A 27,814-nucleotide genomic window follows, 5' to 3' on the forward strand; every position below is an offset into this window, starting at 1 on the left:
GTCAGTGTTTGCCTAATTGCATTAGCAGGAAAAGAGCATGTACTACTTTGTGGTATGAGAAATATATATTTTACTATATATATATATTGGCTGCCTAAAACATTTTTAGCCTTTTGGTACTTGCATTCTCAACTTCCTTATTTCTATAAATTATTGCAACTTGTTATTTTTTCCCTTTCAAAACTTCTAATGCTTGAAGTACAACAAAGTAATGAATGTTTCCTTCACTTGGTTAACTGAACTCTGAACTAAATGGAAGGACCCACAGTATTCCATCAACCCCATTGTGGCAGAAATAGCATCCTCATAGCTTCATCAGAAGTTACACAGATTGGAAATACAATTCATAGTTGTAGTCTCTTTATAAAAACACAAGAGAAATTAGTAAAATGGGGAAAAGACTCGCCCTTTAGAAAATAACTCCAAAGTAATCAGCAATGGTAAGGAGATAAGAAATTATAATCATATCTAAGGCTATTACCATAGTTTACAATTTTGAAATTGTTATATGAATGCATATGTGCTGTGTGTGTGTGTGTGTGCGTGTGTGTGTGTGTGTGTGTGTGTGTGTGTGTGTGTGTGCTGCTCTGTGCATATGGAAGCCAAAGGACAGTTTTGTGGATGTGATTCTCCTTCCAGATTTATGAGTGTGCCAAAGTTTGAATATAGGTTTCCTGCCTTCAATAGCAAGATACTTTACACCATGAGCTATCTCCAGGACCCTACACTGTACTGGACAGAGCAGACGTGGGATTAATACAATGCAGACCTTCATTGTAAATGACAGACTTCATGAGCAACAGTCATGTTGCTTCTAATAGGCAGAAATCTGATATGAACAACTTCAACTAAAAATAGCCTTACACCTGCTAATTTGTTGAGCATAACTAATGAAGAAACAGGCTTGTGCACTATTCCAGAGGCACTCATTCAGAGCAGTCAGCAGATGCTCTGTAGCTGCACTACACACCTCACCTGCTATCTCTAAACATGTACCAGAAACAAGCACCATGCCACTGCCAGGCCATACCCAGGAATGACACAGGAAGCTTCACAGTGGTTGGTGTCTATTTCCAGAAACTACACCCACTGACTTGTTCAGTCATGGCTGATTTTGAAGAGTGAGTGAACACAACAGGATTCTTGCATGCTATTGGGATACTGGAAAGGTAAGTCTAGCTGAGCCAAGGAAAATTTTACAATTCAAAGACAAACCTGGGTTGGAAAAGGTGGGAATTAATTTTTAGTATAATATATGCTCAAATGAGGAAATGAGTTGGTATAAGAGGGCTTGTATTAGTATGCTGGTCTCTCTCACGTTTGCTATAATAAAGAAGTTTATTTGATAATTGCTCTGGCATCTAATAGATTCAAGCATCATGGAGTCTCCTGGCTCCATCCTAATGTCATCAAACGAGAGAAGAACTAGCTGATAGAGAAGTAACCAGCCTTACTTTGTACTGCATTGTTCTCACCAGATCAAACATGTTCTCCAAGTGAAACATTTGTTCCTTTTCAGGGTACTACTCATAGTCTAATTTTGACCTCCTGATTGCAAATTGTGCAATGATAGAAACTATGCAAAAGTAAAAAATGAAAAGGATCTAGCAAAACCTCCAATATACAAAGTTGGAAAAGTAAGTGAAAGAGCTAGCTGGATTCATTGAAGGAGGTATAAAGAAGCAAAAAAAAAAAAAAAAAAAAAAAAAAGATCTTGAGAACAGCAGCAAGAACATCTGTACCTCTGTACCATTCCATTCAAGATAGTCCTGCTTCTCAAGACAAGTGTCCTTCCTAGTTCTCCAGCCCAAACCTTCATTAGGCACATTTTTATTCTTCTCAGCAGGCCTCTGCCATGTTCGCAACTGATCCTTCACAGCTCCCTCTCTTTGGCTTGACCCTCCTTTTAGTGCATGTGTGCCTGCTTCTGCTAAAGAAACCCCTTACACATACTCGTTTATCCCCTGAAGGTCTCTGGGATGTTTTGCATAATTGTTCAGATGGCTCAAGAATGAGATAAGAAGGACTTCACCACTTGTCACTTCTAAGAAGGACTGTTCTTTGAAGTTTCAGATCAAAGATAACCTGGAGGCCAAAGAGGAAGCTTCTCATCCTCTAGATTTCTCTTTTATAATTCTTGCCTGAACTTTGTGGTGCCAGAATAACAGCCTCAGGGGGCTGAGGTATACACCTTTTAAGTTGAACAAGCACTTATCATAGCATCAAAGGCTCAAAACCAAGTTCTCAGCACCAAGACAAAAGCAAATGAATATATAATATTAAAAAATAATATCCTTAAAATATGTTTATGCTCCTGTCCCCAGAATCTGTAAATACAGCTATAGGGGCCTTTATAGATATGATTAAGTATCTTGAGATGAGAAGATGGCCCTATAAAATAAGAACAGGTCAGTCTAGTCTCAGAAGTCCTGCTGAATGGCAGAGACTAGTAGTAGAGGCAGAATATATTCCTGAATATTAGGAATAGCTCCCATATAATCTCAAAAGTCCTTATAATGGCAGGGACCAGCTGTAGGGCAGAGTCAGGCTGGATATATGATGATGACATCATGTGTCAGGGTACCAAACCATACTCTGAAGTGGACATTCAGGCTCCAGCAACTATAGGAAACTGGAAACACACTCTTCTATGGAATTTCCATAGCTAACACAGCCTTGTCAATACCTCAAAACCTTTGCTTTGGTATTTATGACATGCCTGTATTACAGCACTCAAGGAGGCAAAGGCAGGTGGATCTCTGTGAATTAGAGGCCAGCCTGGTCTAAAAATAAGTCCCGGATAGCCAATGATAGACAGAGTAACCCTGTCTTTAAAAAAAAAAAGGAGGGGTTATACTGTTTTGTGCTATAGTTTGTAATAATTTGGTAGCACATCTTGAAGAAACTGATACAAAATCATAAATATTTGGTTTGGATACATACCTGCAATGCAACTAGCAATACTCTGTACAAATGGTCTGCTCCTTATGTCTATTGGCTACAAAGAGAAGTGTGTATACAAGTATTTACAGTAATAATACTTCATGTGAACTGCCTGTCCCTTACTCTTATCGACCGCAAGGTAAAGTACGATAAGAGCGCAGTGTTATGTATCTCTGCATCTGTTCCTATTAGTTACTGGATGAGGCCTCTCTGATGATGACTATGCTAAGCTCCTGACTTTCAGTATAGCACAATATCACTAGGAATTATTTCATTTACTTTTGTCAGTAGTGTATGGTTCTATCCTAGGTTTCTGGGTTATCCGGCCTCTGGTTCCTGGTCCTCCAGGCAGTCTAGGATTGGCACCCTCTCAGCACATTGGTCTCTAGCTGGACCATTCACTGGTTGGCCATCCCCATGATTTCTGTATCACCTTTACCACAGCACATCTTGCAGGCAGGATAAATTGTAGGTTGAAGGTTTTGAGCATTGGATGGTGTCTGAATGCCTCCCTTGGAAGTTGTGCCTGTAGATTGTGTCTTAGCTTGTGTCTGTGAAGTGTAGCATGATTATCCTTTAATTTACAGATAATATCCACATTAAATGGGTACATATCATATTTATCTTTCTGAGTGCCTGTTACCTTACTCAGGATGACTTTTTTCTTGTTCATCAATTTGCCTGCAAATTTCATAATGTTATTTTTTTAAACAGCTGAGTAGTATTCCATTGTATCAATGTGCCATATTTTTTAAACATTCTCTAGTTGAGGGATATCTAAGTCCTTTTCTGTTTCTTGGTATTATGCATAAAGCTGCTATGAACAAAGCTGAACACATGTCCTTGTGGTAGGATGGAACATTCTTTAGGCAAATGCCCAGGAGTGGTATAGCTGGGTCTTGAGGTACAGGGATTCCCAGTTGTCCGAGAAACTTCCATATTGATTTACACAGTGTCTGTACAAGTTTAAAATCCTATCAGCAATGGAGGAGTGCTCCTCATGATCCACATCCTGGCAGCCTGAGCTATCAGTTGTGATTTGGATGTTAGACATTCTGACATGTGTAAGATGGAATCTCAGAGTGGTTTTGATTTGCATCTCCCTGATCATTGAGGATGTTATACAATTTTTAGGTGCTTCTCAGTCATTTGAGATTCTTATGTTGAGAATTCTGCTTAGGTCTATACCCCATTTTTAATTGAGTTAACTTGTTTGTTGATGTCTAGTCTATTGAGTTTTTAACATATCTTGAAAATTTGCCCTCTGGGCAGATGTGGAGTTGGTGAAAACCTTTTTTCTGTCCTGTAGGCTGCTGTATTGTCTTACTGTTGATGTACTTTGCCTTGTTTTTTCAGTTTTGTGAGGCCCTATTTTTAGGCATCAACCTTTGTGCCTACGGTATTGGTGTTCTGTTCATAAAGTTGTCTCTGATGACAGTGTGTTCAAGGATGTATTCCACTTTCTCTTCTATAAGGTTCAGAGACCCACCCACAGCTAAGCCTGAGGCAGAGCTCAGGGAATCTTGCAGAAGAGGGAGAGTAAGAATTTTAGGAGCCAGAGTGGTCAAGGACACCATAAGAAAACCCATAGAATTAACTAACCTGGGCTCATAGTGGCACACAGAAATTGAACAAGCTAGCAGGAAGCCTGCATGACTCTGACCTAGAACCTTAGCATATATGTTATGGTTACATAGCTTGGAATTCTTGAGGGACTCCTGATTGTGGGAATAGGTACTGTCTCTGACATTTTTTCTATATTTGGAACCTTTTTCCTTATACTGGATTGTCTTTTTTATCCTTAATATGAGGGGAGATGTCTCATTTTACTGCAACTTGATATGCCATGCTTGGTAGAAATCCCTAAGAGACCTGCCCTTTTCTGAAGAAAGATGGAGAGGTGCATGTGTGGAGGAAGTGGAGGACTGAGATAAGAGGAGGGAGAGGAAACTGTAGTCAGGATTTAATATATGAGAGAAGAATACATTTACAAAATTAAAAAAGAATACAAGTGTTTATTTTAATAGTATTCTATGTAAATTGCTTGCTTCTTTCGTATCTTAACCACACAGTTAATTGGTTAGGCATACTGTTTCCTCTGTATCAGACATAACTGTTGAAGCCTTGTTTTGAAAGTATGGTGCTAACTTTGTGTAGATTAGGCATTGGCCCCAATACGCAGAAATCATATCTGTTGTATTGAAGTGAGAGCAACAGGATCTGGAATTCTGTTTCTGCATTTTGGATACAGCAGAAGGAGGTTTGTAAGCTCTAATCATTTTTATTTCTACTGTTCTCAGTCCCTTCTAACACAAAGAGTTCTCAAGTAAAATAGCACTTATTTTCTTTCTTTCTTTCTTTCTTTCTTTTTTTTCTTTTTTTTTTTTTTTTTTTTTTTTTTTGAGACAGAGTTTCTCTTTGTAGCCTTGGCTGTCCTGGGCGAACACTGTAGACCAGGCTGGCCTTGAACTCACAGCGATCCACCTGCCTCTGCCTCCCAAGTGCTGGGATTGAAGGCATGTGCCACCACCGCCCAGCTTAAAATAGCCCTTTTAATCAAGTTGGAATAAAAAGCACAGAAATTCAGTCTTTGACATCTGTGGTTCATAATACAGAAATAATTAATTTCCAACTTTCTATAAAAATACCAAATGGTAATTGAGGCCATTAGGAAAAACTGAGAATGGAAAACAGGGTTCTGATAAAGCTACACTGCTCAAACCTTTATCAAAAGTCCCAAGAGAGACAGAACCTATTTTTATTTCCTATTTGTGGATACAGCCCATTGTAGCCGGGGAGGTAAGGGCTGCAGGTTGTTCTTTGGTGGTGGGAACATATGACTGTGACTCCTTATCTCCTCATATTACTGTTGAACTGGAATCAGAGAGTTTGGTTCTGGTGCTCAGCTTACCTTTTCTGTCTTTCTTCTTCTAGTCCATCCAAGTCCTCAGCCTATGAGATGGTTACACCCACATTCATAGTGGGTCTTTTCTCTTAAATTGTCCTTTCTGTACATCCTTCATAAACATACACAGAGATATGTCTCAGTCTCCTAAATGATTATAAATCCAACCAATTTGAGAACAATGCCAACCAAAGCTTTTCCTTCTTTCTTTCTTTCTGGGAATGTGACCCACTGAGCTCTCAAAGCATGTGCTCAGGAAATTCACATTGGAATGAGCACTTAACACATCTTGTAGTGTCTTTTGAATGTGATTCAGTTGCTCCACCATTAGCCAAATAAGTTCGGGCAAAAGCAGAGCACATGACATATCTGAGCATGCAAAAGTATCCCAAACAAATGTGAAGATACATTCTGAAGATGTTAAGATACGTTCTAAGGAGGTTACATGGCTAATGACTGTAGAGGTCAGGAATCAGCAGATAGGGGTGTGCCAGGAAAAAACATTCAGACCACTATGACTGGCAAGGCAGGCTTCATAAATGCCAAATCTCCCCTTTTGACCTTTAGAGATGTCTTTAACATGGAGTAATAGCTTCTGAAAGGGTGTGACTAGACACAACTGAAAGAAATAGATATGACAGGAAGTTCCCAAGTCTCAGCTCTCATCTTCTGAGAAAAGCTGAGGCTTTTTTCACAGCTCTTTCTCTGCAATTCATGATTTTAAAAAAAAATACACACATTTGAGAAAATAGCATCTCGAAGCTTACCAGGATATAGGATTTCTTTGTCTCTCACAATATGGATTTAAGCAATGGTTTTTATATTCTTCTCATATAGTTCCAAATTTCTGTTCAATAAGGCTAGTGAGTGGTCTCTTCCATCACTGCCATGCTATAGAAATGAACACATATCATTCTCTATTTATATTTGCTAGAGCTTGGTAAATTATTGTAAATCTCTTTTAAAAGAAAAGTTGTGATGGATCCCAGACTTTCTTGACTCTATCATCTTTGTTTTCTAGCCAAAGCACATGGAAACATTGCACTACCTGGCATAAATGTCTCCATAGCATCACCCCATTCCATAAAAATAGAATGAAATTCTCCAAACATAGATATGTCTTTTAACAATGTGGAGCTCCAAAAGCAATGAGTTATTCAACTTAAAAATTAGGTGTGTTGTGTTTAGGATAAATCATACCAGGCAGCTGCAGTGACTTCACAACCATCTAATGATGAAAAAAGGCTAGCCTTCCTAAGGGAGAATCTGCTAGGGGCATAAGTCTTGAGATATTTGGCACATTGTTACCAGGAAATGAAACCCAATGTGACAACAGAAAATGTTAAAACTTGGCCCACACACATGTTCCTGAACCATCTGTAGTTCCCTGGTGTTCTCTCAAATATGAGAAACAGCCATTATGTCAGGGTGAGGCTTCCAAATTCTTTGAGAATGCATCCTTGGTACTGCGTTTGCTTTGTTTTGGGACAAGAAAAGGAAAGAGATATTCTTGGTACCCAGCCTAAAGAAACTGATAAACTAACAGAGGGAAGTACCATGGGCCAAGTGTATAAAGCTGCCAATTGAACCTATTCTTATACATTGAGCAACAATATGGACGAAAGCCCTTTGAGACATGATTCATACCAAATGAATATTTAGAGGCTTAAAGCCTGTGCTGACAAGTTGTTTGTGGATTTCAGATATCCCTTCTGTTAACAACATGAGCTAATTTCAATTTCTTTCATCCATTTTACTAAGTACATGTCAAAATGGCTTAAGAATGCAACAAATGAGCAATCAGAAAAAGTACAAAGTTTTCAGAATATTAAGAGAGAATGGAAAATGTTATTATGTGCTTCAAATTACCGTAAGGTATCTGAGTGGTCTTCTGAATCTGAATCTCAATAGGAATAAATAGGGTGCTCACAGCCCTAAGCTCAAAGAGAACTGGAAGAAGCATTAAATATTTTATGACTGCTTGCCTTCAAGTTGTTGGCTAAGTCAGTCTGTCAGTTTAGGATGAAGAGAATTCTCTGAATATATATATACACATATATATTTTACACATACAGAACAGATATGTTTATTTATTTATTTTTGTTTTGTTTTGTTTGGGTCTCATGTGTTTGAAGTTGTTCTTGAACTCACTGTGTATCCAGAGATGGCCTTTGAGTACATGATCTTTCTGCCTCCACCTGGCCAGTGCTGGACTTATAGATACACACCACCATGCATGGCTCTATTTTGAAAGCTTAAAATAAAGTATTGTTCTTATCAACACATTAAATGAACATATAGAATGTAAGCTCTACAAGTTCTGCAGGTTTCCTCTTCAGTAGAGTGGCTGCACTTAACAAATTGACTTGTGCCAGCATTGTTCTAGCATGTCTTGGAGGTAGTATACCATTGTAGGTAGTTGGTTTGATATTTACACTTCTCTTTTGATAGTATAGAAAGCACATTCATGTGCCAAAGACTCTGGAACATATGTGTAAAGACTATGTAGGCAACAGCTCAACATCTCCAGGTTCAATGAGTTGTACAGGTGTAGCCTATACCAGTAGGATCTTGCTGTCAGCATCATTGTGTTCCTAGGGGTGAATACAATCTTCTTCACCAGAATATCTAGCAATCCATCAATAGCAAACATAGCAGCAGAACCAACAACAGCAGGGACCAGCAGCAGTGGCGGCAATTGCATGGAGAGCAACAGCCACCACAGGCCTTTTTGGGACTTTCCCATTTATACTATTTCAAGAGTTCCCACAATTAAACTATCTGCAGCTGGAAAAAAATCACATCCCTGCCAGAGCGCAAGACACATTATAGTTAGCTACTGTGGGATATCAGAGGCAGCCCCACATCCAACATCTGGGATTAAAACAAAAACATAATTGCATAACGTATGTGAGTTTATAAACAAACCTACATTCTAACTACATTCGCCCCAACACCAAATAGTATTGTAAACTTAAACATGTACTTAAGGAAAATGTTAGTATTGAGTGTTTTAAACTTACCCATACCATGCATACACAAAACTCAGGCCATTCTCAATTTAAGGCATTTGTGAGAACATAAGGAGAGTTTTGGAAATGGCGGATATGTTTATTTTCTTGATTGTGGGTATATCAAAGATATATATATCAGAGTGTATGTATTAAATGTACTAAACATACACCAAAAAGTCTTATGTAAGTGCCTTTGATCTTTATTATTTTCTGTTGTCATTGAAGTAGGTGCATATTTGAGTCAAGGAAGAGATTTTGGAAGCCAGTTTTGATGTATGTACTTTCTTCATATTTCTATGTGAGTTGGCTGAAGACAGCTTGGAGAATATCATCATAAACCTTGAAAACAGGTATAAAATGAAAACTATTTCCAAAAAAGGGTCAATAGAGAGAGTGGGTAACAAAGTAAGAAATTCATTCACCCAGCAGGAAACTAAGTATAGTCTGAGTAGATACCTGATACCATCAAACTAATAGGGATAGTAGCAAGCTCTATGCATATATGATTTCCTTATACACACATGCCTATATAATGCCTATTTATAGGTTAAGCAAGACATTACAATAATAATAACAAAATTTCATGAATATAGTATATAAATGGTACATGAATTGGTTTCTCTACAAAAATATTACTCTGTGATTATCCTGCTATCTGTGATGATGTGGGATGTCACAAGGCCTATACTTCAGATTCAGTGAAGAATGACGCAGGTATTTTGTTGTAGCATTAGGCTATCATTTAAGGCCTATCTCACAACCACTGATTTCCTAAGACATGGATGTGAGTACCAAAGCCATTGTGTAATCATTGGAATGGCACACCCAAATGCTGCTTGCGTCAATACAGAATGATAGAAGACGGAACTATGCTACTCAGAAAAACAGGGATTGTTCATTTCTGGGAAATTTTATTTAATGGTTCAGACCAAAGGCAATCACTATGGAGAGGAAACTTCGGAATCTGGAGGGAGGGGTATAAGGAGCATACTGTTATCACACAAGATTTTTTTTATATATCTGCAGTCTGGTTAAGTTTAAGGAATGTTCTAAAATTATCATTTGGTCAAATAGTCTTTTTGGTTTTAAGAAGTTTGTTTCTTCTAACATATTTAGTGTGTCTCATTTTATGGTGAGTTTTTTTTTTTTTATCCACTTGGACTTTAGTTTTGTGCAGTATGACAAATATGGATGTATTTGCATTGTTCTACATATAGACATCCAATTAGAACAGCACTATTTGTTGAAAATGGTTTCTTTCTATTGTATGGTTTTGGTATCTTTGTCAAAAAATCAAGTGTCCATAGGTATATAGTTTCATGTCTGAGTCTTTGGTTTGATTCAATTGATCAACCAGCCTATTTCTATGCCAGTACCATGCTATTTTTATTACTGTTGCTCTATAGTACAGCTTGAGATCAGGGAAGCAGATACTTTCAGATCTTTTATTGTACAGGATTGTACCCAGCTATGCTGGGTTTTTTGTTTGTCCATATGAAACTGAGAATTGATCTTTCAAAGTCTGTAAAGAATTGTGTAGGTATTTTGATAGGTATTTCATTGACTCTATAGACTGCTTTTGGTAAGATGGCCATTTTTATTATAAAGATCATTCTGATCCATGAGCATGCAAGATATTTCCATCTTCTGATATCTTCTTCAGAAAACCAGACACATCAAGTCTGTTAGAAGAAAAATGGGAAAGAACCTTGAACGTGTTGGCAGAGGAGCCAACTTCTTGGACAGAACACCAATAGCTGAGGCTCTGACATCAAGAATTACTAAATGAAACCTCTTGAAACTGAAAAGATTCTGTAAGGCAAAGGACATCGTCAACAGAACAAAAGCACAGCACGTAGACTGAGAAACCATCTTCACTAACCCTACATCTTACAAAGGGCTAATATTCAAAATAGATAAAGAACGCAAGGAATTAAATACCACCAAAGCAAATTATCCAATTAAAAAATGGAGCTAAACTGAGAATTCTCAACAGCAGAACATCGAATGGGGGAGAAATGCCTAAAGAAATGTTCAGTGTCCTTAGTTACCAAGGAAATGCAAATCAAAATGACTTTGAGGTTCCATATTACATGTACCAGAATGGCTAAGATCAAAAATTCAAGTGACTGCACATGCTGGTGAGGATGTGGAGAAAGAGGAACACTCCTTCACTTCTAGTGGGAATGAAAATTTGTACAACCACTTTGGAAATCAATCTATTGTTTTCTCAGAAAATTGGGAATAGTGCTATCTCAAAGTGGGATATTATTTTCTCACATACTCTGGTGCCTCAACTTTGACCATGTCCTCTGGAGGGGGAGACCTGGTGGCACTCAGAGGAAGGACAGCAGGTTACCAAGAAGAGACTTGATACCCTATGAACATATACAGGGGGAGGTAATCCCCCTCAGGAACAGTCATAGGGGAGGGGAATAAGGGGAAAATGGGAGAGAGGAAAGAATGGGAGGATACAAGGGATGGGATAACCATTGAGATGTAACAAGAATAAATTAATAAAGTAAAAAAAAAAAGACTGGGTTATATCACTCCTGCATATACCCAAAAGGTGTTCCACATGCAACAAGGACATTTGCTCAGCTATGTTCATAACAGCTTTATTCATAATAGTAGAATCTAGAAACCACATAAATGCCCCTCAACTGAAGAGTGGGTAAAGAAACTGTGGTATGTTCACACAATGGAATACTATTTAGCCATTAAAAACAAGGAAATTTTGAAATTAGCAGGCAAATGGATGGAACTAGGAAAGATTGTGCTGAGTGAGGCACCCAGACCCAGAAAGACATGCACAATATATATTCACGTATAAGTGGATATTAGCCCAACATAAATGTCCCCTGAGAGACTCCACCCAAGGTGGGCTTGGACAGATGCTAAGACTTGCAGCTGGACTCTGAGTAGAGAGCTGAGAGTTGTATGGAGGATTTGGGGGATGGAAGGACCAGAAGGGGTCAGAAGTTCCACAGGGAGACCATGTAGACCAGTGGATTTGGGCCCAGGAAGACCTGCACAAACTGATACATCAACCAAGTACAATGCATGCAGAGGACCAAGACCACCTGTTCAGATATAACCAATGGAAAGCTCATTCTCCATGTGTGTGGGGGGGGGGAGAAGAGTGGGGACTACTTCTAACATGAACTCCGTGCCAACAATTGTCAGGCACTTAGAGGAAGGAGGTGAAGGCTATCCTGATAGGCTGTGGTCAGACTATCAGAGAGCTGGAGGAGGGGAATAGGGAGGAAGGAGGAGGGAGAATGGAAATGCAAAGATATGAGTGAAGGGATAGCCATCATGATATAATGCAAATAAACACTTTTTTAAACCAACAACAAAGAAGAAGTTTGTTTATACTTTGTAAAAGAATGCTGTTAGTCCTCATCCTACTCAGCTGTCTTCTGGGGCTAGATTTTCTTTGGTATCTTAAGGGTACTAAGGAGACCCATGAAATAGTGGAAAGCTCCACCATTCAGTAAAGGTCTCCACACTGTCTGAGAGTAAGCATGGGTGCTGTGATTTGTCTATAGGAAACACACACCATTGTCCTTCTTGGTTCCCTATCATGTGACCGTCCTCCAAGTCCCTGACTATATAAGTTTTTATCTATCCGGTCTAGTGAAATGGGAAGCACATGGCTGCAGTTTTTTCTATCCACTAGGTTAAGTCCAAATGTTCTCAAGAAGTGTTTGGATTTGGGTCTCACTCCAGTTACAAGGCAAAGTTCTCACTATAGTTTGGGTGAAAGCAATTCTGATCTTTATAATAAGGAGAATAATCCTGTTGAAAATGAGAATTGTTACTTTCTTGCTCAAGTGTGACTGGAAATAAATTTTTCAAACAGAAAAGTCTGACATCTGAAGTTCTTCCTCCTAACACCCCATGTTTTCTGAGTATGAGACATTGCAGACTGATTATTGAACAGGAAGGCCCAGGAGCAATGTGGAAGAACACTTGTGAAAATGGAGGCTTGATCTTATGGATACCATATGGCATTGTCATCTACAAACACCACTGACTGCTTCATAACTATCCTGGGATTCATGCGAGCCTTGGACCACAGACTAGACATGTCTGAAAATAGTTCCAATCTTTGGGGGACATGATATTTAAAGCCTTCCATGACAAAACATCTTTTGTCTTTAAACACTGGAGACAAAAATTGAATACACAGCAATAAATTGAAGCTCATAGATGTTTGCTGTATAAGAAATGATAGAAATATATAATACACTTAGAATGAATCAGGCACAAAATAAGCACTCAGCAAATTCTTTTCTTTGCTATTTGTGTTTCCCTAACATTAATCTATGAGTTTCTTCCACAGTGTTGGTAGTCAGCCAGTACCCAACAAGAGGTCAAGTGAGGCGATGGTGAGCTAAGGAAATGGTCAGTGGTATTGTCTCAAAGCTTACCCCACTTAGGTCCAAAGCAGTGTCTGCCCAAGAGAAAGAAAATCTGGCAGAAATCTGCTGTGCCATAGTCACTGAAGCAGGAAGGAAAACCTCATAGAGTAAGAGACAGTGAGAAGAGGAGGGAGGAGCTTGCACATATTTCAGCTCTTATTAGCATGCCAGAAAGAAGTAATTCTGAGACCATGGAAACATCAAAGAAGAGGAACATGAAACACCTCCACGGGTGTGTGTTCAATGGATGATTCATTGCCTTTCCATTCTTGCCTGGAGAGAAAGCTGGGGGAGGGGATTTAAAGAGATTTTTTTCTCACTAATTTTGTGCACATAGCAGGTGCATGAGTAGAGGAATAGAAAGCTCCAGATGGAATATTTGTTAGTGAGGTGCAAGATGAAAATGGACCTTATGCATTACATAAACTACATAGTATTTTGGTAAAGACTGAAGAAGACTACCTCTTAGGACACATTAATGTATTTCTTTTGGTCTCTGATAAGGATCCCCTTTTTACTCTGTTCAATTGTATAAGCAAATCATTGTTTTGAAGAAAAAAAGAACCTTTACTTCAATTCAAATTCTGTAATTTCCTCACTAGGTAACTAATATTTTAAGGCAAATCTTTATAGTCCCTCTCTTCTTATTTTAATGTTAAAAGAATTACTTGGAGAATTCAAAGGAGACTCATGGAAGAACCCAGAATGTTCCTGCTCAACTTAAACTCACTGTGTTCAGATTATTCACATTCCATTTTTTAAAAAGTTCACTTGAACTTACATTTACCCCATAGTCAAAAACTGAAGAGTGAAGACATTCTAAGTTTTCCTGATTGTAATCAGGCTGACCTCTCTGTGTAACTGTATGCTTGACATGAGCTTCTATTTAGGATCCACAGAGTTGATATGCAATTGATTTTGTGATTGCTTGTGAGTTAGAGACTCTAATTGTACAACATAGTTGTGATCGAGGAAACATCTGAAGTGGAGGGTTTATTTACAAACTCTCTCTTCAAACTCTACTAAAAAGAAATAAAGGACTTTTAAGGCATAAACTCATGAATCTAAAGGGATAAACAAGAAGTTATCAGTAAGAGGTTGCAAGGCAGAAAAGGGTGATAATTGGTTTACTACATGACAGGAAATGCCTCTAAACCTAGAAAGTGGATATAAAGTGTTACATTGAAAGACATTTAGACAGAGAGTGTATATTTTTTTTCATTTAAAAATCCAAGGAAGACTAATACAGCAAAGATTACCATATTCTACATATTTCAGCTCAAAAGTTATCTGAAAATATACTGACTTAAGAAAATATGAATGTATGGCAGATATTTAAATATATTAAAAAGGTAGATAAGTGATGAGATGTATTTGTAAGTATAACATGATAGGGAAGTCTATAGATAGATTGTTAAAAATTAGCAACTAATATTACCACTGTAAACATACTGACAATGGTTAAAAACAGTGAAATATAAAACGTCACCCAGTTGGTGGAACATGTACTAATTCTTAAAGACAGGCCAGTAGAAGTATATGACTCTAGTAGTTAATTTATATCATTAAGTCCAGCTGAAGCCAAACTTAGAAAAGAATCCTATGGAAATATTTACATGGTTGAAAAATCAGACAAGAACTAACAGGAAGCACACCTGGGGCCAATGCCCAAAAGCAAACACAAAGGAACACACAACACTGCCACAGTATCCAGGCGATGGATGCCAGAATGGCAGAGGAAACCGTTGGTCAACGGACTGTCAGCCAACTCTTTGGAATGCTTTTTGCACTCACTCAACACCTATACTCAGAAATAAATGAGGACACCATAAGCTGCAAGAGAGAACACAAGCCCTTAACTTATTAGAGGCCATTAACAACAGGTGAAAGAAAGTCTGCTCAAAGATGTGGAATAGCCCTCAGAACCAGACAACGTGAATTAGCAACTCAGGACTGTTGGGGGTTGTATTGATCAACTGAGGTTTTTCTCAGATGTCCTGATGAATAGAGAATGAATACAGTTCCTTCTCTAAAAGCAGGGACAAGCTTGTCAGAAACGTCCTGCAACTAGGTCCTTGGGGGAGCTTTAGTTTTAGATCCTGAGGACCCAGCTCTTCCTACCCTAAGAGTCTATGGTTATCAGTTCCAAGGCCACTGTGTGTTCAGTCCATAATGTTCTTTAGAGACCGTATGTTCCCTTGTGAAACACTGCTTGATTAGCTTCCTTCTGACTTATTCTTGCTGTATAACTTCTGTTGACTCTGTCACATTCCTCACCTAGAAATGGTATATATGGTGCTGCACTTCTTAATACACTTGCTTGGCATAAGACTCAGTTGATGCAAGGACTGCTAACCCCCAATTTTTTTTTTATCTTCTCTAACTTCAATCCTTTTTACCTTCTGATTCTCATAGCCTCCTTCACAGGCCCATGTCACTGAAGAACATATTGGTTCAGGTTACCGGACATGGAAGTAGAGGGGATAATGATGTTAGATTTCTTTATGGGATAAGAAAAAAAAATCACCAAAGTTATGTTATAGTAATGGCTGCACAGCTGTGATTGTACGATTCTAGAGCCTAACTTTTTACAGTTTAAGTCAACAAATTTTTAGTATTCCATTTGTGTCTCAAAATAATTAGACATGGGTTTTCTTTAGTTAGTAGTGTCTGATGAGGTAAGTCTGAGTAGTAATGACAATCAGGGTAAACAAGCAAATGGTTAAATTCTTTTAGGGTGAGAATCTCAAATGGCTACTTGCCATGGGGCACTTACAACATATTCTTTAAAAATAATCACACAATTCAAGAAGTATAACAAAATGATCATGGACTGCAGTTTTTGCAGCAACGCTGGTATAGCAGGATCATATGGCAATTTCATCTGTACTTTTTTGAGCACTCCCTACTGTTTCACACCAGTGCTGTGCTAGTATGCATTTCCACCAACTGTGAACAAGAGACCCACCTTTTCTACATTCTGTCTTACCTGGGCTGAAGTGATATCTAATGGTTTTGCTTTGGATATGCCCATTGATTAAAAACATTAACCTTTGGAAAACATATCTGTTGACAATTTGTGTGTCTTCATTTGAGAAATGTCCACTGAAACTTATCCACTTAAAAGGATTAAGTTTGTGACATCTTTTTCTTGCCATCAAGTGTAGTATTTCTATATTCTGGGCACAATTCAATGTCACATTTACATTTAAATTAGAAGAATAAATTCTAGTGTTATATGGCATAGCAAGGGAGCACAGCTGACATCAATACATATTGTGGTTCTCAAAATAGTCATGATTGAGCTGCTCCTTAATATTATGTGTGTATATCAGTATATAATATATATATTTAAAATTAGCATACAATATATTAAGTTTCCTCACATTTCAAGCATATATTTTGTTGTTGATCATCCTCTAATTTTTCTACCTCCTTGTCTCCCTGGCCCCCCTTCTTTGTTTCCTCACCAGAAGCCTCCTTTTGGCTTTGGTGTCACATGTCTTTTATTGTGCTTTCTCCCAATCTGCCTCAACACTTCTTACATTCCATTTATGGTCACCTTCTAGTCTCATGAACTATAGTCCTACTAATATCCACATGTACACTGATGTCATCCTCAAAACATAGAATCAACTTATGAGAGAGAATAAGAGAACATAAGCTGTCTTCCTGAGTCTTCTTTAATATTATACTTACAAAATCTATTAGTTTTCCTAAAATATTCATAACTTTGTTTTCTTTACATCTAAATAAGATTTTACTGTGCATAAATTCTTCATTATCCTTACTCATTCACCAGCTGATGGGCATCTAGGTTGATTCTGTTTCCTGGCTGCTGTGAGTAGAGCAGCAGCAAACATGTATGTGCAGTAGGATATGGATGTTCTTTGGTTATCAAGGTGTCATATGGCTGCATCATATAAAATTTTTTTTAATTTTGTGAGAACTGTCCACACTGATTTGTCCAGTGGTTCTACCTACCCGTTTATGCTCTGACCAGCACAGAATAAATGTTTGTCTTTTCCTTATACTTACCAGAATTTGTTGTCCTTTTAATTTTTGTAAAATTATTAATATTGAATTTTAATTAATTGTTAAGATTTTTATATGTGAGTACTGTACCCCTCCTGTTCATCCCTCCAACTTCTGCTTTGTCCCCTCCAATTTATCATTAATTCATTGCTTGTTATTCTTTAAATATATATACATATAAATTCACAAATACAAACTGATAAGTTTCTTTATTGCCTGCATGTATATGTGTTTTGGGATAACCACTTGGAAATGAATAATAATCAGGAAACTCAACCATGGGAAAGATTTCATCACCCTCTAACAGCTGGCATTAACTGCCAGCACTTTATCTAGCAGTAGGGCCTTGGAAGATTTCCTCCCATCCACATTGGCATTTCAATTGATGTCAATCATTTTTCAAACATTTTTATCATCCCATGTACATGAAACCATCATTCAGGACATCCACTTTGTTCAGTCTCTGGCAACCAGTATTCAGATTTCTGTCTCTGTAGCTTTGGATATGCATTTTTATTCTTTTTTTTTCTGGTTTTGGCAAAAGGGTAATGCTGTCTTCATAGAAGGAGGTCAGTAATGTTCCTTCACTTTAAGTTTTGTGGAGCATTTTGAGGATTATGGGGCTAAGTTTTTCTTCTTCTTCTTCTTCTTCTTCTTCTTCTTCTTCTTCTTCTTCTTCTTCTTCTTCTTCTTCTTCTTCTTTTCTTCCTTAAAAGCTTGGTAGAATTCACAGTGAATCTGTCTGATGCTAGGCTTTTGATTTATGGGGAGATTTTTTAATTACTGTCTCAACTTCATGCTCATAATATGTTTGTTTAAATTGTTTACATCAGCTGATGCTGGGTGCAATGGTCCATGCCTATAATCCCAGTACTCTGGGAGGCAGAGGCAGGTAGATCTCTGAGTTTAGGCCAGCCTGGTCTACGAAGCAAGTCCAGGACAACCAAGGCTACACAGAGAAACCCTGTCTCCAGAAATAAAAACAAAAACAAACAAACAAACAAAAAATAGTAGTTGATATTGGAGCTGGGGTGATGGCTCAGTGGTTAAGAGCACAATCTGCTCTCCCAGAGGTCCCAGAGGTTCAATTCCCAACAAGCACATGGTAGTTCACAGCCAACAATACTGGGATCTGATGCCCTCTTCTGGAATGCCAGTGTACATGCTGATAAAGCACTCATATACAATAAATATATAAATAAATAAGTAAATCATTAAAAAAATAAGTGTTTTATGTATTCACGATGTAATTTTGATAGTCTATGTGTGTTTAAAAATTATGTTGCCTCTGAGTTTTCCAGCTCTTTAAAACAAACATAAATTTACAAAAAAAAATCCTTAATGATCTGAATTTCACTAGCATCTGTAGTTACATACCTTTGTTTCTCTAATTTTATTAAACTGAGTGTCTCCATTAGTTTGATCCTGTGTGTGTCCTCTGTTAACCTTTCTGAGGAACCAAATCTTTCTTTGATTCTATGCACTTTCCTTTTATTCTCTACTTTATGCCTGGCATATCATCATTGTTTTCTGTTTTTTGGTTGGTTTGGTTTGACATATTCTGAACTTAAGTTCTGTCTCTTTTTATAGAAGTTTGAGGTTCACCATTTTCTGAAAGATCTCTAATTTTTTGGTGAGAAAGTAATATAAAATTATTTAGAAAGTGGGGTTTTGAATGTAATAACTTTAAAAATGGAAAAAAATTAGAGATGATGACTATGCTATATACCCGGTTTACCAATATCTAATATTCACAAATGTGGTATGGCAGTCAAAAAATAAATGAATAAAATTATCAACTAGCCATGTATGCTTAGATACACACATGATCAATGATCTTCCAACAATCTTAGTACATACTGGTGTAGTGGCATCTGTAATCTCAGCATACAAAATAACCATGAGTTTTAGTTGCCAGGCTCAGTTACAGAGTAAATCCCTATCTCAAAAAAACAAAGCAACAGCGATTAAATGTTTCAGTTATTACTTAATGGAAACAATGGAAGGACAAAGCAGAGAACATAGGTGGAAGATCCCCCTCCATTCTTGATTCCTTATATTTTTCTTTCCAGTCCTGGTGAATTCACACTCTAGACTCAATATTCAACCTTTGAATCATCACTTCCTGAAATGCTTTGATCCATCTTCTTTGTCAAGGCTTCGCTGTTGAAAATTGCTGTTTACAGTACCATGAACTACATTTTCAATATATGTTCTGATTATGCCATGTACCTTTCATCTTAGTATTACAAACAGGGTTCATATGTAATTAATTTTGAATGTTTGTGGATATTGATAAAATTAGTGACAAATGAGTAGTACCTTTAGAGAGAGTGATATGTTGCTTCCCTACACTAGGTACTTGGCTTGACTTGACCTGTCACAGAGTCCACGTGAGAGGAAGGACCAAGCATGAAGACTCAGATATACTAATTTCATGTGACTTATGCTCTTATAAATTCTGTGCTATTGCAAGGATTTTTAACACTTCAGATGAACTAGGGAATTCAAAACTACTAAAGCAGAATAATTTCTTGAACTGACATTGGGAAGATATTGGAAAACATTTTGTGACAGTCCTAAATAGTCATGACAGTTTATACCAATAATAAACTAATGTATGCTTCACCAGCCATTTATATAAGCTTGTTATGATACATTTTATTTTTATCACATCCTTGGTAGGAATCCCTGTGCTTGGTGGAGAGACAAAGTCAAAACTTCTTTGGCAATTTCTCTGAAGGTATTGGAACCTTCGCCTACAAAATCTATTGAGTGCTGTGTGTGGAGATTAATGGACCTTCTTATGGGAGGTTGGAAGTTAAAAGTTCTAAAAGAACATGGATAGTGAAGGACCAGTTCATGAGAGAGGACTCTTTTAGCAACAAAATCATGTAATTCCATGTTTGGAACCTAGGATTCTACTTTCAAAGGACTTACATTGCTCTACAACGCCAGCTTTGCAGATGCTGGAACCAATTTCTCTGGAAGAAAATTTTTCAAAAGAGCATAACATTAAGTCTGTGGCATGGTTATCATTAATTACTCTTATACAGATCACCATTTTAAAATGGCAATAAGTGAGACAGAAGGGAAAGTTTTTTTTTCAGTTTTTTTATTAATTTATTCATATTACATCTCAGTTGCTAGCCCATCCCTTGTATCCTCCTATTCCTCCCTTCCTCCCACTTCCCCCCTACTCCCCTCCCCTATGTCTGTGTCTGAGGGGGACCTCTTCCCCCTGTATATGCTCATAGGGTATCAAGTCTCTCCTTGGTGACCTATTATCCTTCCTCTGAGTGTCCCCAGGTGTCTCCATCCAAGGGACATGGTCAAATATGGGGCACCAGAGTTTGTGTGAAAGTCAGATCTTCTTCTCCACTCAACAGTGGAGAATGTCCTGTCCATCGGCTAGTCTGGGTAGGGGTTTGAGGTTTACTGCCTATATTTTCCTTGGCTGTTGCCATAGTTTGTGGAGGACCCCAGGGCCCAGACTCGCCTGTAGTTTTCCAGGACCCGCTGGATTCTTCTATTTCCTCATTCTTCCAGGCTTCTCACACCTAAAGTTTCAATAGGATGTCCTCCCCTCTTACCCACTTTCCTGGTAGGTACAGTTTTTCATGAGGACGTACACCTTGGACTAGTGTCTCGATATAAGTGAGTATATACCATTTAGCTCTTTTTGCTTCTGTGTGAACTCACTCATTATGACAATTTCTAGTTCAATCCATTTGTCCACAAATTTTGGAAATTCCTTGTTTTTAATAGCTGAGTAGTATTCCATAGTGTAGATGTACCACAGTTTCTTTATCCATTCTTCTACTGAGGGACATGTAGGTTGTTTCCATGTTCTGGCTATTATGAATAAGGCAGCTATGAACATGGTTGAGCATATAGAGAGGGGAAGAACACTAGGGAGTATAAGGCTGTAACTAAGTTGTCCTGAAAAGGAAGCTATAATTAGTAGAAACTATTAGAATACTTCCTCTCCGCACTGTGACTAATGAAAAGATTTCCTGAGTGCAAAACCATGTTGGTCAAGACTCCAGCTTGTGAAAGGACAGAACTTGAGTGGTTTTCTTATCCCAAAGATCAAGAAAATACTTAAGGAACTTCAAAAAGCAGATTCAGCATATAAAAGCTGCTAAAAATTATGGTCCAAGAGGAGCAGGACCTGTCTTAAGCTGAAAGCCGAATTTGGCAGTACTTACCACATAAAAAATGGTTTGGGAACTGTAAAAAGTGCAAGTTTATGTGGTTCGTAGGTCTTATCCTTTGCAGTTTCACAGATCCACTATGGCCAAGCCATTGTGGTAGTAGAGTTGGAATCCCACCCAGGAGGCCCAGGGAAGCTATTGCATCTACTCTGTGAATGAAGCCCAGATCTCAGTGGAAACCCCAGGAAGTTACAGATTCCAGAGTCATGGTACATCAGCTAAGAAGGGCTGCATTTTCAAGGTAAGTGCAGGCCAAAAGACAGATGTGTTCCAGGTGCAAAGCTAGAGTTGTAGAGCCACTTAAACTCTTTGAAAATGAAGTCCAAGATTCCAGATATAGGGCAATAGGGTTGAGTGCTGGCCGTGCTCGGTTTTTCTATGACAAGTCCCCACTTCTTCTTTTTAAAATGGGACTATGGACTGTGCCATTATATGTTGGAAGGAACAATTTTAACTGATTTAAAAACATTTAATTATTCTTAATATGATGTATTCTCACCTTTTTAAATAGTATAAAGAATATTTTCAGAGGGAAATATATTATGTAAAAAATATAGTTAAAATATACTCAAGGAATGAAACATAAAGATTTTTTCCTGAAAAATATGCTTGAAATATTGGGTAAAGCTTTTCTTTTTAAAAATTTATTCATTATTTTCTCCTATATTGCATCCCAACTGCAGTTTGCCTCTCTCTCCACTCCTTCCAGGTCTGTCACAGTTAAGAGATACCTTTCACACAAACTCTGGTGCCCCATATTTGACCATGTCCCTTGGATGGGGACGCCTGGTGGCACTCAAAGGAAGGATAATAGGTCACTAAAAAGAGACTCGATATCCTATGAGCATACACAGGGGGAGGAGGTCCCCCTCAGTCACAGACATAGGGGAGGGGAATAGGGGGGAAGCGGGAGGGAGGGAGGAATGGGAGGATACAAGGGATGGGCTTACAACTGAGATGTAATATGAATAAATTAATAATAAAAATGGAAAAAAAAGAGATACCTTTGAGTCTCAATAGTGACACTGGACTTTGCACTTTTGAACAGTCTTGAGACTGGTGAGGCTAAGGGAACATTTGAAGTTAGACTAAATGCATTTTACATTATAATATGGCCAGGAGCCTATGAAAGTCAGGGATAGAATGCTGCAGCTTGAATGAGAAGTGTAACCCAGCCCCCCATAAGCTCAGGTATTTGGCCATTACCTTCAGTGGATGGTGCTGTTAAGGAAGCCTATGGAGTCCTTAGGAGGTGGAGCCTCACTGGACAAAATGCACCTCTCTGGTTGAGATTTAGAGGTTTCCTGTCTCTACTTTCTGTTGCCCTCTCTGCTTCCTTACTATCAGGCCAACATTATACTCCAGCCACCCTGCCTTCTCTGGTCTGATGGGCTGACTAAACTTCTCCAGAGCTGTAAGTCCTTAACTTGAAAGAAAGAAAGAAAGAAAGAAAGATTTATTTCTGTGTCTTCAATTCAATTCCATTGGTCAACCAGCCTATCACTATGCTAGTATCATACATGCTGTTTAAATTACTGTTGCTCTATAGTACAGCTTGAGATCAGGAATGGAGATTCATCCTAAGGCTTTTTTTTATTGTATAGGATTGTTTTAGCTATTCTGAGTTTTTTGTTTTTCCGTATGAAGCTGAGAATTGCCCTTTCAAATTCTTTTAAAAATTGTGTAGGAATTTTGATAGGGATTGCATTGAATCTGTAAATTGGTTTTGGTAAGATGGCCATTTTTACTATGTTAATTCTCCTGACGCATGAATAAAGGAGATCCATCCATCTTCTGACATCATCTTCAATTTCTTTTTTCATAGATTTGAAGTTTTTTTCAAACAAGTCTTTCACTTTCTTGGTTACAGTTGCTTCTACATACTTTGTATTGCTTGTGGCTATTGTGAAGGGTGTAGTTTCCCTCATTTCTTTCTCAGCATGATTGCCTTTTATATACAGGAAAGCTACTGACGTTTTGGAGTTAATTTTGTATCCAGCCACTTTGCTGAGGTTTTTTTATCAGCCACACACATAGAGACAGTTGATTTTTTGATAAAGAAGCCAAGCCAGGAAGGATAGCATCTTCAATAAATGGTGCTGGAATGACTGGATGACTACAGGTAGAAGCATGCAATGGGACCCATATTTGTCACCATGCACAAAACTCAAGTCCAAGTGAATTAAAGACTTCAAGATAAAACCAGAGATGCTAAATCTGTTAGAATAAAAAGTAGGGAAGAGCCTGGAACTCACTGGCACAGGAGATAACTTCTTGAACAGAACTCCAATAGCCCAGGCTCTATGGTCATAATAATAATAATAATAATAATAATAATAATAATAATAATAATAATAATAATTGGGACCTCATGAGGCTGAGAAGCTTCTGTAAGGCAGGAGACACTGTCAAGAGAACAAAGTGACAGCCTAAAGACTAGGAAAATATCTTCACCAACCCTACATCTAACAAAGGACTAATATCCAAAATATATAAAGAGCTCAAGAAATTAAACACCACCAAATCAAATAACCCAATTAAGAAATGGGCTCAGAATTAAACAGAATTCTCAACAGAGGAGTATAGAATTGCCGAGAAACACTTAAAGAAATGTTCAACATCCTTAGTCATCAGAGAAATGCAATTCAAAATGGCTCTGAAATTCCATCTTATGCCCATCATAACGGCTAAGATCAAAACCTTATGCCAGCATATGCTGGCAAGGATGTAGAGAAAGGGGAACACTCCTTCATTTTTGATAGGAGTGCAAGTTTGGAAATCAATCTGGTGCTTTCTCAGAAAACTGGGAATAGGGCTTCCTCAAGACCTAAGTATTCCACTCCTTGGAATATACCCAAAAGATGTTCCACCACGCAAGGACACATGCTCAAACATGTTCATACCAGCCTTATTCATAATAGCCAGAACCTGGAAACAACCTAGATGACCCTCAGTGGAAGAATGGATAAAGAAACTGTGATACCTTTACACTATGGATACTACTCAGCTATTAAAAACAAGTAAATCCTAAAATGTGCAGATAAATGGATGGAAATGATCATGGAGTTAACCCAGACCCAGAAAGATATACATGGTATGTACGCACTTATAATTGTACACTAGCCCAACAAGGATGTCCCCTGAAAGTCTTCACTTAGTAGGAGATTGGGATAGATACTTGGACTTCCTATTGAGACTCCAAGTGAGAAAGATAAGAGAGAATGGGGAAATAGAAGGATCCTAGAAATCTACAGAAAGACAATTAAGGCTGGCAGATCTGGACCCAGGGGGTGGGGGTCTACTCAAACTACTATACCAACCAAAGACAATGCATGCAGTCAACCTAGAACCCTTATCCAGATCAAGCCAATGGACAGCACATTCTCCACAGCTGTGTGGAGAGCAGGGACTGTCTCTGACATGAACTCTGGTGCCCCTTATTTGACCACTTCCCCTAGTGGGGAGACCTGGTGGCACTCAGAGGAAGAATAAGCAGGCTACCTGGATGAGACCTGATAGGCTGTGATCATATGGTGGGGGGAGGAGGTCCCCTTCCGTCACAGACATCGGAAAGGGGAATAGGATGAAAGAGGGAGGGAGGGGGAAATGGGAAGATACAAGTGAGGGGATAACAATTGAGATGTTATCTGAATAAATTACTTAAGTAAAATTTTAAAAAAGAAAGAGCAAAAGGAAGGAAGGACAGAAAGAAAGAAGGAAGAAAGGAAGAAAGAAAGGAAGGGATGAAGGAAGAAAGCTAGGTTATAATGTGGTTAAGAAACTTGAGAAACTGGCTTTGATTGCTGTGAGGTAGACTCACTGAAAACACTTTGGAATCAGTGCTGGCAAGATTCTTGCGATTTAGTTGGCACAGTGAAGAGGAGTGATGTCCAGGTTTTTGTGACATGAAATGCCTGCAGGACATGCACACACTAAAATTCAGTGGGTACTCTATAAATCTCATGGGAACAGTTGAGGCTAGTTCTGAGTTAGCGCAGAAATGATACGTGCACTTGAAAAGTAAGCAGTGACGAATGTGAAGTCAGAATATGCTGAGGAGTCTAACATCTGGGCAAAGGAGGGGGATAGAGAGGTCCACGGTCCGTGGAGAGAAGCCATAAAAGGTGATATGGGAATCTGAGAATACTCAGAACTGCCAAGTATTAGAAATGATCAAAATATGTGCAAAACTAACACATGTAGAATTCGCTATGCCACTCCAATGTTATTTATCCAGCTTTTCTCATGTCCTAAGCAGAGTACCTTTTGGTTGCTCGATGTATGCGTTTCTCCTAACACCCCACTTCTCACTACAGCCATTGACTCTGTTTCAGTACTTAGTGCCATTTCCTCGGCTCTACAAGCCTGCCTGCCTTTCTTCCTTCTTTTTTTTCATTTCTTACATTGTTTTTTGAGACAAGGTCTTACAGTATAGCCCAGGCTAGCATCAAAGTTACCGTGAGCCTCCTGCCTATGCTTCCTGAGCACTGGGATTACAAGCATGTACTGCCATGTCCATGTGACTGAGCCATGGCTTTTGACTGAAGGCCAAGTGCACGATCCAGGTTCCTTTCTCACACTCAAATCTCTATTACATATCAGTTCCTGGCTAGAGTGGGAAATGAGTTCAGAAAAAAAGAGATATATTTAATTTGCATTTAAGCATAGTTTTCTGTTTAAGTGACTTTAATTTTTTAAAGCTATGTATTTATTTTGCATGTATTTATGTATGCAGGGGGCACTGGTGGAGCTCAGATGACTGCTTTGGAAAGAAAGGTCTCTCTTTTCTGCCTCTGGATGTGCAACTCATGTCATGAGGCTTGGCAGCGGGCTCCTTTGCTCACTGAGCCATCCTTAAGGGTCACAGTTCCACACTCTTGCAAGGAAAGAGGGGGCTTCCTGATGGTCTAACCTTCAGAAGTGTGTGAATATGTATTGTTCCCATAGCTGCCTTCTCAGTGGTCTGACCACACCACGGCTGACTCCAGTCTCTCTGTACCATTTAAAATTCCATTGCTACACCAACGCAAGAAGTGAGGCTTACCATGCTTTATAGTGCTGCCTTCCCTGGAATGGATGACATCTGGGGCTAATATATGAGATGTGAACATTTCTGGATGAGAGCAAAAACTGAAGGCTCTGATGTCAGCTTCCATTAACCAATCAAGAATTGCACATGCACTTAAGGCCAGTTTGTAAGCAACATATTAGTGCCTTGGAAACTGGATTGTGAACTGTACTGATTCATGGTATAAAATGTTCTCGTGTATTTTTATGTTAACATTCCTGGTTACATTTACACATCAGCTATAGTCCTGACACATCATTAGGTGGTAGGAAATGTTGAGATCTAACTAGCTCATAGGCCACAGAAGTGTTGTCTTTGGCTGGAAAAAAAAAAAGCACTTGTTTAAGTGTGTGAACCATTTTTGTAATGACCAACAATTAAATTGCAAAAAATATATCTCACTCAGCCCAGTAATAAAATATTTTGATGGGTACATAGATGAAGTAAAACAAACAAACAAAGCCTCTGTTTAGATTCTGTGGTCACTGAGTTTCTACGAAGCTTTATATAAGCTTTGTCCAAATTCAACAGGGCTATGTGGAGAAAAAAGGAACTTATGGAGGATGGGGTGGGGTTAGGTACTCTTTTGGGAGTTTGGATAGGTCCTTTACATACTCAAATTATTCCCAAATTGGGACTAGGTCCAAAATGAAGTGTGCTGAGTCCTGAAGGGTCTCCTAAATATTCCTTTCAGGCACAACAGGAGATGTGAAGGAATACTAGCATGTTTGGGTTGCCTGACTAATGTAGCTGCAGTCCCTCCATGTGCACTGGTAGCACTCTGTCACTGCCAGGCAGCAACTGCACCTCTCTTTCTTACTTATGCACATACAAGGTTCTTTTTCTCCATAGACCTTTATGCTGGCAGAGCAAACATGTAGGAAATCTGTGGATTTAGGATGCTGTGTAGAGAAACTTCACACATGTGCTGCATCCTCGGGGTGCTAATGTATTAAGCCTTGGACTGTTTGCTTAACCTTTTGCATTAATGCTTTCCATAGTCAGAGACGTCATAACTGAGCAAGACATCTTTGTTTTATTTCTCTTTCAGAAAAGCACATCCTTGGAGAGTTTTTCTTTCTTTCTTTCTTTCTTTCTTTCTTTCTGTCTGTCTGTCTGTCTTTCTCCTTCCTTCCTTCCTTCCTTTCTTCCTTTCTCCTTTTTAAAATGCAAAACCAAGCATGATATATGCCTTGTTAGCCCCC

The sequence above is a fragment of the Acomys minous genome (assembly GCF_964271855.1).
Source record: "Acomys minous genome assembly, chromosome: 2".
NCBI lineage: Eukaryota > Metazoa > Chordata > Mammalia > Rodentia > Muridae > Acomys > Acomys minous.